The sequence below is a fragment of the Oncorhynchus mykiss genome, chromosome 12 (assembly GCF_057628025.1).
Source record: "Oncorhynchus mykiss isolate SJ-2025 chromosome 12, ASM5762802v1, whole genome shotgun sequence".
NCBI classification, from domain to species: Eukaryota; Metazoa; Chordata; class Actinopteri; order Salmoniformes; family Salmonidae; genus Oncorhynchus; species Oncorhynchus mykiss.
In genome coordinates this window covers 68,254,437-68,274,155 of record NC_143033.1, presented here as the reverse complement: position 1 = coordinate 68,274,155, position 19,719 = coordinate 68,254,437, and positions in this window count along the sequence as shown.

Sequence of the window (19,719 nt, the reverse complement as noted above, 5' to 3'; positions counted from 1 at the left end):
GCCTCAAAGGAGCGTAGGGGGTTTAAGGGTGTGTGCGGTGTGTGTGTCAATTACATAACAAATTACACCTTTCATGGCATTAATTGACTCATCAAACATGACATTGGTGTTAAAAATTCCAAATGATGTTATATCACTTTCCCATGTATCACTCTATAAAACATTTTTTAAAGTGGAACCCCTCCTCTAGCAAAGTCTGCCTTTATATAATACCAAACATATTGCTGCCTGTCATCAACTGAAACACTTCACTGCGACATCCTAGCTAATCTGTGGAGAGATTAGGATGCGTAGAGTGGAGGAGCACATCGGAGTGGCCTCTTCCTGCTTTTATCTTAGACAAAAGACAGCACCTTCCCAACAGGTTGTTCCTCAGAACAAGTGTTACACAGCTTTGCTCTAGCCTGGGTTGTGTCTCATTACGGTTGGATGAGTTTTGTGTGTGTGTGCATGTGCGCGCGCGTGTGCGCGTGCGTGAGCGTACATCAGACAGAATGATGAATAGGTCTTCCGGTCCCCACAATTTCCCTGAGCCTTTATAAAGCAGGTGGCTTCAATCTGCTTACAGCAAATATGCCCCATCCAGTATAATGTATGTAAATGTACAACAAGTATGGCATTGATTATGGTAATCAGATGCACCGACCCAAAGCTCACACATGAATGAGATTTAAACCCATAATTAATTTATGCAGGATGCCAGATTTATAGGTCTAGCTTCTCATTATACAAGTTAATTTGGGGTTCAGGAATAGTATGGCAGAGTTATTTATACATATGGCACAGTGCTTCCAAGGTGTATCTTCTAGCTTATCTCTCACAGGCGAATTGGAAGGGGACTAGCCATATGACATCCCGTGGGACATCCCGTTCCACTGAAGTCCATCTGGCAGTTTTTACAGGTGAACTGTTAATATCCCCTTCGACTTTTGCAAAGAGCTGACGCATTTATCCAGTCAAGCAACTCAACCTAGTGCCAGGTTTGAGGTCAATTGAATTTCAATTCCGGTCAATTCAGGAAGTACACTGAAATAACAATAAAAATTCTCGTCAACATATTTCAATGAGGAAAATGTGGAATTGGAATTCCACATTTCAGTTCACCCCAACCCTGCCTGGTGCACATCTTGTTTTAGCGGAGTAGCCCTACTTATTAAAGCCATTGCACGGGTCTGACTGTGTTGCCAATTATGAGATTGAGATTTAAGTTTGTCAAATGTATTTGTTGCGTCGCTTGAAATAATTGGTAGTTGTGGTAGTTATTCTAATTTGGTAATGTACCTCATCTGGTGAATACCTAGCCTGCTATAGTCCAGTCTGTTTCAAATCAAAGTGTATTTGTCACGTGCGCTGAATACAACAGGTGTAGCCCTTACAGTGAAATGCTTACTTACAGGCTCTAACCAATAGTGCAAAACAAGGTATTAGGTGAACAATAGGTAGGTAAAGAAATAAAACAGTGAAAAAGACAGGCTATATATACAGTAGCGAGGCTATAAAAGTAGCAAGGCTACATACAGACACCGGTTAGTCAGGCTGATTGAGGTAGTATGTACATGTAGATATGGTTATAGTGACTATGCATATATGATGAACAGAGAGTAGCAGTAGCGTAAAAGAGGGGTTGGCGGGTGGTGGGTGGGACACAATGCAGATAGCCTGGTTAGCCAATGTGCGGGAGCACTGGTTGGTCGGCCCAATTGAGGTAGTATGTACATGAATGTATAGTTAAAGTGACTATGGATATATGATAAACAGAGAGTAGTAGCAGCATAAAAAGAGGGGTGGGGGAGGGCACACAATGCAAATAGTCCGGGTAGCCATTTGATTACCTGTTCAGGAGTCTTATGGTTTGGGGGTAAAAACTGTTGAGAAGCTTTTTTGTCCTAGACTTGGTACTCCGGTACCACTTGCCATGCAGTTGTAGAGAGAACAGTCTATAAATAACACTTTCAATATTTGGAAGACCCTCAGTCCTCTACACAATATTGTGCTGCTGATGCCAGGTGCCATAGTAGTCTCTTTCTGCTGTAAAGCAGAGGGTCACCAAGCATGTGGTGCAGGTGATGGGGGACTTCATTTTGCAAAGAACACAGCGATGCCTCCATGCTGTGCCCTTTAGGCCCTGAGGCTCCTCCATGCCTGCAGAAATACATTTGGGCAGATGAACACCACTTGTGGCAGGAGCAGAAGGGACAGAGGTAGAGGGGCCAGAACGTTGTGCAGTGGTGCTGTGGTGCTGTAGCCAGCAAAGCTCCTTGATGAGCAGCTCTCTGAAGGCTAGCTGTGAGATGGGGGGCTTTCCACAGCTCTTAGCCATTTCCTTGTGTAGGATGAATGCATTCACCGCAGCAATGTCGATGAAATGATAGAAGAAGGTCTTGTACCATTTCATCGTCTTATGGAGAACATTGCAGTAGCCTATCAGCGCATCTGACAGGTCCACACCTCCCATGCTCTTGTTCTAGTCCTTTATTGCAGTTGGAATGGGGACATTTTTTGCGGTCCATGCCCCAGTAGCGCTGAGACAACAGGCGTCCGGCTGGATGAACCAGCTTCAGTGGGGGATGGACACCTTGGCACTGGGGGCTCCCATTCAGAGTCAGTGTCACTGTGAAAGAAAATGTTCAGTTAGAATAGTTTCACATTTGATCCCTGTATCAACAGGTATAATATACAGATATATATAGAGTACAGGGAACATAAGGTTGAATATATTATTAAAGACCTGCTAGATCTACTGTCTCATTTATATTATGACAGACCAGCTAGATCTACACATACATACAAACATACCCCCACCCACAATATATAGCCAACGTGTACTTTACACATTTCATTACATTTGTGTATATTGCTACTAAAATTTTAAAAAATCACAAATAATATTTTATATTATTAATTTCAAACAACGGCATTAGCATGAGAAGAACTTACCACTCCAAAAAGATGTCCTCTCCGTTCAAAAAAAAATCCTCCATTTGGGAATCAAAGCTATGCTAGCTAAATGAATTGTCCTTCAACAATCTCTGTCTCACTTTCCCAATCAATTTCTTCTAAAATTGTGTGTATATCTAGATTTAGATTTAGCTTCCCCCGACTTATTTGCCATACTGATTGATATATAAACAGCTAAAGATGCCCTTTACCAAAATAGTGAGTAACATGAGTGGCTCCTTCCAGTATCAATCTTCAATGGCGAATGACCCTCTTTACGCCGGAGTTTACTACATGGGTTGGTCTTCCAACACATAACCATTACATATTGCTGTTTACCTCAGCTCATTGGCTATCTATCATGCTAGATTTCAAGACGATCAGTGGTCATTGGGTTAAAATACAGTCAATCAACGAAACAGTGGTCATATCATTGGTGCACAATGATACCATTACTTATTGTCTTCAAATCGATTTCTTTCAGTCAATACGTCCCGCGAAATGACCCATCAGTTTGGTTGTGTTACAAACAACCAGTTTTATTACAATGAAACCAAACATGACTGGATAAAGTCACGTTTAGTGTGTGTATTTACATCGAATGTGTCGTCGAAAATTGAATGAGACGGAATTCACGACACAAGCGGTTCACAAAATGTTTCGTGTTAGGCTATAAAAAACGGATTTTATCAAACAAAATACCATTCATTGTGTAACAATGAGCATTGGGAACAGAGGAAGATCGTCAAAGGTAAACAATTTATTTTATTGCAATTTGTGATTTTGTTACGCCTGTGCTGGTTGAAATATTTTTTTTTATGGGGCTCTGTCCTCAGATAATCGCATCGTATTCTTTCGCAGTAAATCCTTTTATAAATCTGGCAACGCAGTTGGATTAGCAAGATACTAGGCTTTCGAAACATGAGACACTTGTATTTTCATGAATATTTAATATGACTCTTTATGTAGCGAACACCGTATGTTGTCGAATTTAATCCCGCTAACGGGTTCGGTGCGCAGAGAGGGTAACACAGTGTCCAAAGAAGGGCCAGAGGTATACAGAATGGTGTCGTATGCGTAGAGGTGATAAATAAGCATGCCCACTCAAATAATGTAGAACTAAGAACAGATATAGCCCTTGGTTCACCGCAGTCTTGACTGCCCTTGACCAGCACAAAAACATCCAATGGCGTTCTGCATTAGCATTGAATAGCCCCTGTGATATGCAACTTTTCAGGGAAGTCAGGAACCAATTTACACAGTCAGTTAGGAAAGCTAAGGTTAGCTTTTAAAACAGAAATTTGCATCCTGTAGCACTAATTCCCAAAATGTTGGGGACACTGTAAAGTCCATGGAGAACAAGAGCACCTCCTCCCAGCTGCCCACTGCACTGAGGCTGGGAAACACTGTAACCACCGATAAATCTACGATAATCAATCATTTCAATAAGCATTTCTCCACGGTTGGCCATGCTTTCTACCTGGCTAGCCCTACCCCGGCCAACAGCTCTGCATCCCATGCAGCAACTTTTGAATCCCACCATACCTTCTCCACTCAGCCACGCTCAAGGTCCTAAACGATATCATAACCGCCATCGATAAAAGACACTACTGTGCAGCCGTCTTCATCGACCTGGCGAAGACTTTCGACTCTGTTTTAATCACCTCATTCTTATCGGCAGAATCAATAGCCTTGGTTTCTCAAATGACTGCCTCGCCTGGTTCACCAACTATATCTCAGATAGAGTTCAATGTGTCAAATCGGAGGGCCTGTTGTCCGGACCTCTGGCAGTCTCTATGGGGGTGCAACATGGTTCAATTCTCAGGCCGAATCTTTTCTCTGTATATATCAATGATGTCGCTCTTGCTGCTGGTGATTCTCTGATCCACCTCTACGCAGATGACACCATTCTGGCCCTTCTTTGGACACTGTGTTAACAAACCTCCAAATGATCTTCAATGCCATCCATCACTCCTTCCGTGGCCTCCAACTCCTTTTAATTGGTAGTAAAACTAAATGCATGCTCTTCCACCGATTGCTGCCCTCACCTGCCCGCCCGACTAGCATCACTGCTCTGGATGGTTCTGACCTGAGAAAATGTGTACAACTACAAATAACTAGGTGTCTGGTTAGACTGTAAACTCTCCTTCCAGACTCACATTAAGCGTCTCCAATCCAAAATTAAATATAGAATCGGCTTCCTATTTCGCAGCAAAGCATCCTTCACTCATGCTGCCAAACATACCCTCGTAAAACTAACCATCCTACCAATCCTTGACTTCGGCGATGTCATTTACAAAATAGCCTCCAACACTCTACTCAGCAAACTGGATGTAGTCTATCACAGCGCCATCCGCTTTGTCACCGAAGCCCCATATACTACCCACCACTGCAACCTGTATGATCTCGTTGGCTGGCCCTCGCTTCATATTCATCACCAACCCCACTGGATCCAGGTCATCTATAAGTCTTTGCTAGGTTAAAGCCCCACATCTCAGCTCACTGGTCACCATAGCAACACCCACCCGTAGCACACACTCCAGGAGGTTTATTTCACTGGTCATCCCCAAAGCCAACACCTACTTTGGCCGCCTTTCCTTCCTGTTCTCTGCTGTCAATGACTGGAACGAACTGCAAAAATCACTGAAGCTGGAGACTTATACAGTATTTCCCTCTCTAACTTCAACCATCAGATGTCAGAGCATCTTACAGATCTCTGTAACTGTACACAGCCCATCTGTAAATAGCACACCCAACTACTTTATCCCCATATTGTTATTTATATTTTGCACCCCAGTATCTCTACTTGTACATCATCATCTGCACAACTACCATTCCACTGTTAATGCTAAATTGTAATTATTTTGCCTCTATGGCCTATTTATTGCCTAACCTCTCCAATCTTCGACATTTGTACACACTGTATATATACTTTTTTCTATTGTGTTATTGACTGTGAGAATGAAAGGTGAGTTCAGGATGAGGGCAGACATTTTTATCAAGAGAGACCTTTAAAAAATATGCACATTTTCTCTAACAATAAATATACAAATGTGTATTTTACAGTTATAAGGAAGGTGAAATCTTATAGTTAGATGTTTTATCATTTAATTATACTATATTGCAACGAGTGCGCTGAGAGTCGGGAAGTAAGTTCAGGGAGTGAGTGTTTTAATAAATAAAAGAAACAATGAACACAAAACACAACACTGACATGAAAACAGAGTCAATAACAGCTGAGGAAAGTCCAAGGGGAGTGACAGATATAGGGAATATAGTCAAGGCGGTGAAGGACTCCAGGTGAGTGTCAGGAGGCCCAGGTGCGCAAGACAATGGTGACAGGTGTGCGGGATAATCAGCAGCCTGGTGACATAGAGGCCAGAGAGGGAGTATACGTGACATATATTTAGAAGACATATAAGTAATGTCAAGCCATATTCATACAGTTTTGTTGAATAGGAAATATAGGACATCATAAAATATTTAATATTTTAAATTTTTTCTAATATTTGTACTGTGTACTTGAGCTTGTGTCCTCAAAAGTGACTACATATCAGCAAGTTAACTATATGTAGTTACATTTAACTGGTTTAAAGCATGTTGGGAATATACAACACCATACTGTCACGACTTCTGCCGAAGTCAATGCCTCTCCTTGTTCGGGTGGTGCTCGGTGGTCGGCGTCACCGGTCTTTCAGCCATCATTGATCCATGTTTAGTTTTCCATTGGTTTTGTCTTGTCTTCCTACACACCTGGTTTCAATCCCATTCATTACCTGTTGTGTATTTAACCCTCTGTTTCCCATCATGTCTTTGTCAGAGATTCTTTCTTGTTTCAGTTTCGTGTTTGTATTTGGTGCGCGACGGGTCCTCGTACCCAATTTGTTTCATTTGTATTTATGGTTTTGGAGTTATGTTTTGTTTTATTAAATTACTCCATTTATCGAGTTTATTCTCCTGCGCCTGACTTCCCTGCCACCTATACACACGTTTGTGAAACATACTATTGAATAAAATGGTTCAACCAAAAAAAGTATTCAGACCCCTTGACTTTTTCCACATTTTGTGACATTACAGTCTTATTCTAAAATTGATTTAACAAAAAAAACACCTCATCAATCAACACACAATACCCCATAATGACAAAGTCAGAACAGGTTTTTATTTATTTTTTGCTAATTTGGGGGAAAAAAGTACTTTGTTGAAGCATTATTGGCAGCGATTAATGCATTTCTTCTTGGGTATGACACTAAAAGCTTGGCACACCTGTATTTAGAGAGATTCTTCCATTCTTCTCCCACTCTGCAGATCCTCTCAAGCTCTGTCAGGTTGGATGGGGAGCGTTGCTGCACAGCTATTTTCAGTTCTCTCCAGAGACATTCAGGTTCAAGTACGGGCTCTGGCTGGGCCACTAAAGGACATTCAGAGACTTGTCCCGGAGCCACTCCTGTGTTTTCTTGGCTGTGTGCTTTGGGTCGTTGTCCTGTTGGTAGGTAAACCTTCGACCCCGTCTGAAGACCTGAGCACTCTGGAGCAGGTTTTCATCAAGGATATCTCTGTACTTTGCTCCATTCATCTTTTCCTTGATCCTGACTAGTCTCCCAGTCCCTGCCGCTGAAAAACATCCCCCCAGCATGATGCTACCACCCCCATGCTTCACCGTAGGGATGGAGCCAGGTTTACTCCAGATGTGACGCTTGGCATTCAGGCCAAGGAGTTCAATCTTGGTTTCATCAGACCAGATAGTCTTCTTTCTCATGGTCTGAGAGTCTTTAGGTGCCTTTTGGCAAACTCCAAGCGGGCTGTCATGTGACTTTTACTGAGGATTGAGTTTCCAAAATGGCCTGATGGCCTGATTGGTGGAGTGCTGCAGAGATGGTTGTCCTTCTGGAAGGTTCTCCCATCTCCACAGAGGAACTCTAGACATATATCAGAGTGACCATCTGGTTCTTGGTCACCACCCTGAGTAAGGCCCTTCTCCCCCGATTGCTCAGTTTGGCAGGGCGGCCAGGAGTCGCTGGTTCCAAACTTCTTCCATTTAAGAATGATGGAGGCCGCTGTCTCTTGGGATCTTCAATGCTGCAGAAATGTTTTTGTACCCTTCCCCAGATCTGTACCTCGAGATAAAGTATTTCTCAGAGCTCTACCAACAATTCCTTTGACCTCATGGCTTGGTTTTTGCTCTGACATGCACTGTCAACTGTGGGACCTTTAAATAGACAGGTGTGTGCCTTTCCAAATCCTGTCAAATCAATTGAATGTACCACAGGTGGCCTCCAAGTTGTAGAAACATCTCAATGATGATCAAGGCAAACAGGATCCACCTGAGCTCAATTTCGAATCTCATAGTAAAGGGTCTGAGTACTTTTGTAAATAAGCCATTTCTGGGGGTTTTCATATAAATTCGCAAACATAGCTAAAAACCTATTTTCACTTTGTCATTTGGGGTATTGTGTGTAGATTTCTGAGGATTTTGTTTTAATTTAATACATTTCATAATAAGGCTGTAACATAACAAAATGTGGAAAAAGTCAAGGGGTCTGACTACTTTCCTAAGCCACTGTATATGGATTATTTTCTTAACTAATGCACTGATGTGGTCCAATTTTACTGCTGCTCTCTAATTATTTGTTACCTTTCTTTCTTATTATTCTTTGGAAGGTATTTTTGACTTGATTTGACTATATGAAATAGGCTGTTAAGAATCACTACATGACCAAAAGTATGAACACCTGCTCTTCGAACATCTCATTACAAAATCATGGGTATTAATATGGAGTTAATCCCCATTTTCTGCTATAACAGCTTCCACTCTTATGGGACTGCTTTCCACTAAATTGGGAACATTGCTGCGGACATTGATGAGGGCACTGATGTTGGGCCAGTAGGCCTGACTTACAGTCAGTGTTCCCATTCATCAGAAAGGTGTTTGATGGGGTTGAGGTCCGGGCTTTGTGCAGGCCAGCCAAGTTCTTCAACACTGGTCTCGACAAACCATTTCTGTATGGACTTTGCTTTGTGCATGGGGGCATTGTCATGCTGAAACAGGAAAGGGCCTTCTCAAAGCTGTTCCCATAAAGTTGGAAGCACAGACTCATCTGGAATGTCATTGTATGCTGTAGCGTTAAGATTTCCCTTCACTAGATTGGGGCGGCAGGTAGCCTAGTGGTTAGAGAGTTGGGCCAGTAGCCAAAAGGTTGCTGGATCAAAACTCTGAGCTGACAAGAGAAAAATGTGTCATTCTGCACATGAACAAGGCAGTTATCCCACTGTTCCCCAGTAAGCTGTCATTGTAATTTGAGAATTTGTTCCTAGCAGACTTGCCTAGTTACATAAAGGTTCATTTAAAAAAAGGGGGCCTTGCCCAGACCATTATTCCTCCCCCACCAAACTTTACAGTAGGTACTATGCATTTGGGCAGGTAGCATTCTCCTGACATTCACCAAACCCAGATTTTTCCTTCAGACTGCCAGATGGTGAAGCATGATTCATCACTCCAGAGAACGTGTTTCCACTGCTCCTGAGTCAAATGGCAGCGTGCTTTACACCACTCCAGCTGACGCTTCGCATTGTGCATGACAATCGTTGGCTTTTGTTCGGCTGCTCGGGCCAAGGAAACCCATTTCATGAAGCTCCTGACGAACAGTTATTGTGCCGGCCTTTTCTTCCAGAGGCAGTTTGAACAGTGTATTTTCCCCATTCTATGCTTGACAAGTAGTTCCCTTATTCCACCGCTTGGCACTGTGTGTAGGCCTGTGCGTAAATTTACGCACACTTTCATGCGAACATTCATATGGATAAATCTCACACTTTGCGTGGAAATGATCCTATGAGCAATTCACGCACAGATTGTGCTTACACATGATTGAAAAATAGGCCCCTGAACTATAAAGACGGAAATTGTATGTTGTATAATCCACCCTGAAGTCTAGGCTCCCTTTGTGGTGAAACACGTTGATGTGCATGAAGATGAATATCCAGCTGTTTTCCCCAGTGGCTCAATGTGTTGGCATTTGTATGTAACACGTTATGTTACCTTTCATGGATAAATATAGTTATTTATGAAATATTACCAACACTTATTTCATTATGTATAAACCTTTATAAGCATGCATATGCATTTACAATGGCTTGTTCATTAATGTTATTGTAATGTGATACCTTGACATTGTATTTGCATGTTATTGCAATGATAAATATAGTCACATTTTTGTTACTACATTTTAAATTATAATTCATAATAATTTATTTTTTTATTTGATTTATTTGACCTATATTTAACCAGGTAGGCCAGTTGAGAACAAGTTCTCATTTACAACTGCGACCTGGCCAAGATAAAGTAAAGCAGTGCAACACAAACAACAACACAGAGTTACACATGGAATAAACAAATGTACAGTCAATAACACAATACAAAAAAGTCTATATACAGTGTGTGCAAATGGCGTGAGGAGGTAAGGCAATAAATAGGCCATAGTAGCGAAGTAATTACAATTTAGCAAATGAACACTGGAGTGATAGATGTGCAGATGATGATGTGCAAGTAGAAATACTGGTGTGCAAAAGAGCAAAAAAGTTAATAAAAACAATATGGGGATGATTTGAGTAGATTGGATGCGCTATTTACAGACGGGCTGTGTACAGCTGCAGCGATCGGTAAGCTGCTCAGAGAGCTGATGTTTAAAGTTAGTGAGAGAGCTATAAGTCTCCAACTTCGGCGATTTTTGCAATTTGTTCCAGTCATTGGCAGCAGAGAACTGGAAGGAAAGGCGGCCAAAGGGGGTGTTGGGGGGTATATATATACCTGCCGGAGCGTGTGCTACGGGTGGGTGTTGTTATCATGACCAGTGAGCTGAGATATGGAAGAGGTTTACCTAGCAAAGCCGTATAGACGACCTGGAGCCAGTGGATCTGGCGACGAATATGTAGTGAGGATCAGCCGACAAGAGAATACAGGTCGCAGTGGTGGATGGTAAATGGGGCTCCGGTGGCAAAACGGATGGCCTGTGATAGACTGCATCCAGTTTGCTGAGTAGAGTGTTGGAGGCTATTTTGTAAATGATATCGCCATATTCGAGGATCGGAAGCATGGTCAGTTTCACGAGGGTATGTTTGGCGGCATGAGTGAAGGAGGCTTTTGTTTGCGAAATAGGAAGCCGATTCTAGATTTAATTTTGGATTGGAGATGTTTAATATGAGTCTGGAAGGAGAGTTTACAGTCTAGCCAAACACCTAGGTATTGTAGTGATGCTAGTCAGGTGGGCGGGTGCGGGCAGCGATCGGTTGAAGAGCATACATTTAGTTTTACTAGCGTTTAAGAGCAGTTGGAGGCCATGAAAGGAGTGTTGTATGGCATTGAAGCTTGTTTGGAGGTTTGTTAACACAGTATCCAGAGAAGGGCCATATGTATACAGAATGGTGTTGTCTCCATAGAGGTGGATCAGGGAATCACCCGCATCAAGAGCGTTGATATATACAGAGAAAAGAGTTGGCCCGGAAATTGAACCCTGTGGTACCCCCATAGAGACTGCCAAAGTTCCCGGACAACAGGCCCTCCGATTTGACACACTGAACTCTATCTGAGAAGTAGTTGGTGAACCAGGCGAGGCAGTCATTTGAGAAACCAAGGTAGACAAAGAGGAATGTGTTTGCTCAAATTATTCTTCTGATATGATATTGACACTGAACTATTGCCAGTTGTCTTTCAGACAAAATGTTCCTTCTCTGTCCTCTAAGATGCAGCATGTTCCTTTTCATTGTTTGTCTTGCTTGAAAGGTCAGAAATGACTGATTCGTTTTAGGCCTCAAAGCTAGAGATGTAACCTGTATCCCTTCGAAAGAATAAGCATCCAATTGACTTCATACGGTATGTACCAAAACCAAAGTACAAAGTCAGTTGGTGGTATTTTTTGGGAGTGTCTGAGCAAATTCATATGTCAATGTGGTGTCCTGGTGAGAACCCCTTCATCTTGCCAGCATTACGTCAACAATTGCTTTCTTATAATACTGTTTATTTTCCAAGATAGATGGCTCAACCCCTGTCTAAGTCCAAGGCCCATACACACATAAAAATGTATCAGTGTGATAAACCGATAGTTTTGCTGTTATAACAGAACCGCATTAAATCAATATGTTTTCCCGCTTGTCTTAAATGCGGTGGTATGCTCCCCCGTCTGTTTATGTTAGGCAGGGGATGAAGATTTACCGGTGTTCCATCTTTCTTGTAACTGAAGAGTGCTTTTCTACAATGATTAGCAAAGCAGACATGGGACCTATTTTTTAATAGGTCTCATCCACAAAAAATGTCAGACGTCTGCCAACTCAGAGGGTCTCGTAGACAGTGATTGTTGTTTAAACGCTTGACCACATTGCTTTATGTTCTTTCTTTTTTTCTTGGTATCCTTGAGACAAACTACGTGATGGCGGGGCTTTTGAGGTAGAGGGAGAAAATCTCTAACTATTGACAGCTTACTATATATTTTCATTTTTATATACTCTCAGATTTATATTGTGACAAAAACAACATTTAAGTGTCCCATTAGATACACCACAATATATTGTACTAGGTTGATTTGATACACATGTGCAATATTATTGTAACGACCGTTGGTGGAAGAAGGTGAGGACCAAGATGCAGTGTGGTAAGTGTTCATCATTATTTTAATAAACTGAACACTAAATACATCAAGGAACAAAAGAAACAACCGAAACAGCTCCGTCAGGTGCAAAACACACTAAACAGAAAATAACTACCCACAACCCATAGTGGGAAAACAGGCTGCCTAAGTATGGTTCTCAATCAGAGACAACAATTGACAGCTGCCTCTGATTGGGAACCATACCAGGTCAAAACCAGAAATACAAAACATAGAACAAAAACATAGAATGCCCACCCCAACTCACGCCCTGGACAAACTAAAATAGAGACATAAAAAAGGAACTAAGGTCAGGACGTGACAATTATACATATTTAGGAACATAAGAACATTGTTATTCTGTAGCTCCCCCTCTCTCAGTGAGATCATGGAGGCCTCATCAAAAACATAAACATATCTTGTGTATAAGACCTGTAAACAACTCTTTTATAAAACCATCCAGTGCTTGACTTGGACTGAGATATGTACCGGTACTGTTTACATCTGGGTGCAGGAGATCCACATTATTCGAAGCTTCTATTCGAGGTGTCGGTACTCAGCTTCGGTGAGCCCCTGCCCTGAAAATATAATCTTGTTTTCAGGAGAAAACAACCCTATTGAACCTTAATCCTCAATCCCCTTTCATTAAATGTAATTTGTCTCTCATCTCGCACAATAGCACACACAAAGCCATCGAATTGCGTCTGTATCTTATTTAAAGGTTTGAAGTTAGGCTGCTGAAAATAGGTGTAGTAATTGAATTTTTAAATGCTGACACGTTGTGATATTCCTCTACCTGGGAAGGAAAGAAATCACCACAGATGAGTCCCCATGCTCAGGTGATACCCTCCGAATGCCTGAGGAATTGTAATGACTGCTCAAAACCTATTTCAGTAATTCCTTCCCCCAAAACGTTGTTTTGTCCTATAAATGCTGAATATGAAGTGTACTGGATGAGATTCCATAACACACCAATCAATCAGGTAAGTCTTTCGGCCTGATGGCCACTCATCAGCCTTTTTTAAAAAGGAATATACTGTAATATTTGTACATATAGTAGCTCTATAGTCAACCAATTCAATAAATTCATTAAATATGGCACATTACAAAACAAAGCAGTTCAATCATTCTCATAGATCATTATATGATGTTAACATCCTAGATTAAGGGAAGGAAGGGGTTAAGGTGTGCATTTCTTAAGATTGAGGTCAATGTTCAAGCATCTTAATGAGTAGACACATACATGAACGCATATAGCCTACCCATATAAATACGTAAACATCCGGTGTCCCTGGACACAGACCAGGCCCAGTCCATGTCTGGAAAACCGGCCCTCAGGCATCCACATATCCATCCTCTCATGTATTGGTAGAGATGGGCATCAGAAATCAGGCCTGTAATTGCATCCCACATCTTGTTATGTCGTAATTCAAAATTCAGGACAGTTTTTCCAAAATAAGTGTGTCCAGACAAGTTCTGATCCACATTTCCTCTGACACAACATCACTATTCTTCCAATTCAGTGACGTTTAGCACACATACACGAAAAGGACATTCAACTTCTTTCCAAGATGGTTCAATAGACATATCCAAAGGGACCTATATTCCGATGTTCCATTCCGATAAGGGCTGAAACTGATTTCAATACCATGGACCAGTATCGGATTCATTTAGGGTATTTCCAGATCATATGTATAAATCGTCCATTGCCACCACTACAGAGCTAACATTTGTCAGACACTTTCACTTTCAATGACTTTCAATTTCCTAGGAGTAAGTTAAGCTCTACGCAGAAATATTAAATTGATAATTTTATTCCGAACAGAGTTGGACTCTTTGCATGTTTTTCCAGATATTTCCCATGTTTCAGGAGAAAGGTGGACACTCAAATTATTCTCCCAGCACAGTGCTACACCGTGGCATACAGAAGATCTGGAGTTATTAAGGAGTTTATAAAGTTGACTAGCTACAGTATGTGTCTTTTGGACAAAAACAATCCCCCCCAAAAAAATGTCAGTCTACTCTCCTACATGTTTTGAAAAAAGTGACCTTATTTGTAAGTAGAGTAGGAAGTATTTATTGGGTAAATTGAATTAATTTCTGAGTTGTTCACGCAATCTCATATTGTTTTCATCAAAGAAATCAGAGTCCGTGGAAATGGCCGCTCATCAGCCTGATGGCAAAAAAACATGATGTGTCCTGTTGAGTCAGAGACTGACTCCTAAATAGTTTCCTCGCACCATCTCCTTTCTGTCATTACCACTGAGAAGTCATAGGACTGGATAGATCTACCCCAGACCTAGAGTGCCAGATGGGTGGGATTTGCACTTTTGGGACTATTGCACCAGTTGCACCAGGTAATATAAATCAAGCCTGTTTGAAGCATCCGCAATGAATTGATTAGGCATGCTGAGCTCCTTCCATCAGATGTATGACTCGGGTAGTTAAAGACCATTGTGTTTGAGAGTAAGAGGTGGATCATGAGGGGTTGGTGGCTGCTGAGTGCTAAATGAAGGACGAGGTAAATGACAGTGGAGAGGGTGCATCAAGGTTGCCTTGGGTGGTGGATGAGACTGGGGTGGGGACATCATTATTGACTCCAGCTTTCTGAAGCTAATATGGATGATGACGCACATGATGAGTGGTGACCTGCCAACGTCACCGTAGGTGTTCATCTTTATCACAGCGCCTGCTTGCCAGTGAGGTGGCCATATGTCACTAAGCACATGGATGGATCGGCACAGCCTGCGCCCTCTGAGGGTACAGCCCACCTACCCAGCACAGAGGCCTGAGGTCTGTTCAGGAGGGTGAAACTGTAGAACTTAAAAAAACTAAACAGAGCTCAAATAATTGGACTAACTTGCACATTGTTTGGAGTTTTGTGGTACAGAAAAAATGTACCCTAGAACATTCTGAACATTGTATCATATTGTTTGTTGTGGTTTGTGTACTATTCAGTACCATTTTAAAAAGAGATTTCACCTTGTCATTTCAATTTAAAATAAAAACTGTAATTTGGAACTTACCTCTGACTCTCTGGTGTCTGTGTTGGTGTGGCCGGTAATCCTAAAACCTGAAAGGAAAATACATATGTTTAGTAACTGTTACAAACCATAAGTGAAAAAGTTTTATCTTCACTGTATTATCTCCAAAGGGAATTCTAGCAAGACGATGGAAGACATTTGGTGTCTTATGAAATCTTTAATGTAATCGCCTTCATGACAATGCTTGTCTCAAATTAATTTGCTTATTTATCCCTTTTGTCAGGCAAGACCTCTAAACAGGGTAACCAGAGGACCAAACAGGGTAACCAGAGGACAGAACATAATAGAAACCAGGGAATCCTTCAACAACCTGCAATTCATTGCTAGAAAACATTTAGGCCTAGGCTACAAGCTGTGATGTACACGGTGACAGTCAGTCTGTATAACAGTGTTATGTTGCAGCTTTCTGGGCTATGTTAATTCAGTGCTGTGTGTTTATTTTTAGAGCAGTCCTCTTGGAATTTCTTCTCTGAGTTGTTGCAGATTTTTTCGCAATGACTTCCCTGAGGAAGGAAGACACCATGCAGATTAGTTCATCCCTGGCACATAGGGCTCTGGTCCAAAGTAACGCACTATATAGGGCATAGGGTGCCATTTGGGACATAATCCAAATATTTTATTCCTCAGAACAATTAACCAATAGGATAGTCTATAGAAGTACATTAATAGCGTTTGAAAGAAATATACTGTCTGTTCTGGGGCTTTTTTTCTTTGTTGCGGCGGTTGTTGTTGCAGTGGAAATGGAATCAGCAAAATCGGAACGAACACACAATTGCCCCTAAAGCATCCGGTTAGAACTGATGGATAAACCATTCCATATTATATCATTCATTTCTAAGGCAGGAGGATTGTACAGTAAACCTCCCACATACATTCAACTGTTAAAAGGCTTATATTCCCTACTCTCTGTATCCACAACACACCAGACCTGAAGTACTGTCTCAGCTCTGTCAAGGGGATCTCATGGAGAATGCACATTGGATATGTCACTTAAAAATGATTTCTCTGTTGGTGCTATAGGCTTCTATAGTCCATGTCACCTCCTTTCAGTCGTGATTACGGGTGATATTTGTCAGGATTTGGCCAGGATTGTTCCGGTTTTGGTCACTAGATGCCCCCATTGTGCCTTTTTGACCCTTTTGTTTTCCCTTGTTTCCAGTTATTATTTGCACCTGTGCCTCGTTTCCCTTGAATGTATTTAAACCCTTAGCTTTCCTCAGTTATTTGCTCTGTGTTTGAATGTTAGCACCCAGCCCCAGTGATGCTGTGAACGTTTGTTACTCCAGTTGGACTCTCTTGTGGTACTCTGTTTTTGTTCTCGTTTATTTATTTTTTATTATCTTTTGAGGCTTTTTCCCTGCTGTACCTACCACCTTGTGGATTTTACTTTTGACTTTATGACCTTTATCTCTTGGAATTACTTTTGACATTGTGGATTTATATTTTTGCCTGAAGAACCTTCCTTTTTACTTTATTAAAACACTGTCTCAAGTACTGCTGTGTCTGCCTCATCTTCAGGGTTCTGCCGACTATTAGTGGCTCAGTTTGCTAAGTGACTGTTTCTCACACCGCAGACCCAAGTTCGTAACCGGGTCCTGACAATGTTATGAGTGGGCTGCTCCCCTCTGTCACCTATATGATGTGTGACTGTGAGAAGTTGGAGGGGGTGGTGGGAGGAAGGTAGATGGTCAAAGGTGTAGCCCTGGTTTACACTTCATGAGTATTCAGGCTTCTGCACATATTACAACCTGGTTTAGTTGACTAGTTTGGTTCAAGCACAGGCGGAGACTTTGTAGGTATTTAAATTGGAGCTGAAGTACAGTAGACGTGTTTTTAGGGGGGTTATCAATACTGTAAGAATATTGGGTCTTAAACATAGCCGTGGGAAGTAGTTTGGGGGTGCTTTAGTTTTTGAGATAATCAGACTTCTGTCAAGGGAGGAGCTGGTTTTTACATATTACATATTTATTTATGCTGAATGTAAATTCTTGCCATTTTTTCTAAATGCTTACTTTTATTTCACTAGCTGGACAGGCAAACACCGCTGAGTACTAAAGTGTAAACCAATCAAAAATGGTAGACTATCCATCGTACTATCTCTGCTGATCACGTCTGCCAATCATGTTATCCAAGCCTATGGCTTCATCTTCATCACTAGAGTCAGTGTGCCGGGCTGGGCTACTCAAGGACATTCATAGATTTGTCCCAAAGCCACTCCTGTGTTGTATTGTCTGTGTGCTTAGGATCTTTGTCCTGTTGGAAGGTGAACCTTCGCCCCAGTCTAAGGTTCTGAGCAGGTTTTCATGAAGGATCTCTCTGTACTTTCCTCCATTCATCTTTCCCTTGATCTGTCTCCTACTCCCTGCTGCTGAAAAACATCCCCACACCTTGATGCTGCCACCACCATGCTTCACCACAGGGATGGTGCCAGAATTCCTCCAGACGTGGCACATGGCATTGAGGCCAAAGAGTTCAATCTTGGTTTCATCAGACCAGAGAATCTTGATTTTCATGATCTGAGAGTCCTTTAGGTGCGTTTTTGCAAACTCCAAGTGGGCTGTCCTATGTCTTTTACTGAGGAGTGGCTTCCGGCCGGCCACTCTACCATAAAGGCCTGATTGGTGGGGTGCTGCACAGATGGTTGTTCTTCTGGAAGGTTCTCCCATCTCCACAGAGGAACTCTGGAGCACTGTCAAAGTGACCATCGGGTTCTTGGTCACTTCCCTGAGTAAAGCCCTTCTCCCCCGACTGCAACAATCTATAGGACAAGTAGTGTAAATCTAATACAGTCATCAAGGCAGGACCCACCAATTCCATTCATACTGACAAATAAGACATGCCTCATTATCCCTGTCAATAGTTGGAGTAGGATGATTGCGGGATGTTAATTTAGCTCACAACCTACATTCCTTTGCTGTGATGATTTATTTGATTTATTCTTGTCACTCACTTTTGTCTCACATGATCCCTGAGATCAGCCAAGTACTATTCACCAAGCAAGGGCTGATTCATTCATCTATGAGGAGAACCATCCCTCTGCCACTTGAACTAGCCCTACTGTCACTATTTATATTCTGGATTCTGTCTAACACAGTCTAGTGTGTCTTAGAAGAACACCCACTTGAGATACACATGCTTGTTTGAGCATCTTTATTCATTGTCTCACTTTTCTCTCCCATGATCTATTCACCAAGTCCTTCAGTTTGAACTAGCCCTGCCATCACTATTTAGACATTGAGACCACATGTGCATTTGCCTAGCAGTTGAGTGTTGGGCCTAGTAACTTGCTGGTTTGAATCGCTGAGCCGACTAGGTCAAAAATCTGTTGATATGCCCATGAGGAAGGCACTTGTACTTAGTTCCTCCTGTAAATCGCTCTGGATAATAGTGTCTGCTAAATTACTAAAATGTCATGTAAATGTCTCTCTCTACATCAATCAGCTACATTGGTGACCAGGGATCCTTTTGATATGCCTATGAGGCCTGGGCACACACATTTTCCTAGAGAGAAGCATGTGTTGATGACAGTTCCACAGTCTCCATTAGAGGCCCAGGCTTTTGGCATAGTTGGTAAAGCTCTCATTTCAGGACTGCAATATAGGATTGTGCCTTCCACAGCACTTGATATACATTGATTTGTAGGTTACACTACAGAACAAAAAATATAAACGCAACACATAAACTGTTGATCCCATGTTTCATAAGCTGAAATTAAATATAATTTTCCATATGCACAAAAAGCTTATTTATCTCCAATTTTGTGCACAAATTTGTCGACGTCCATGTTAGTGAGCATTTCTCCTTTGCCAAGATAATGCATCCACCTGACAGGTGTGGCATATCAAGAAGCTCATTAAACAGCATGATCATTACACAGGTTCACCTTCTGCTGTGGGCAATAAAAGGCCACTGGGTTTTGTCACAACACACACAGATGTCTCAAGTTTTGAAGGAGGACACAATTTGCATGCTGACTGCAGGAATGTCCACCAGAGCATTTGCCAGAGAATTTAATGTAAATTGTTCTACCATAAGTTTCCTACAACATCATTTTAGATTTGGCAATACGTCCAACCAGCCTCACAACAGCAAACCATGTGTAA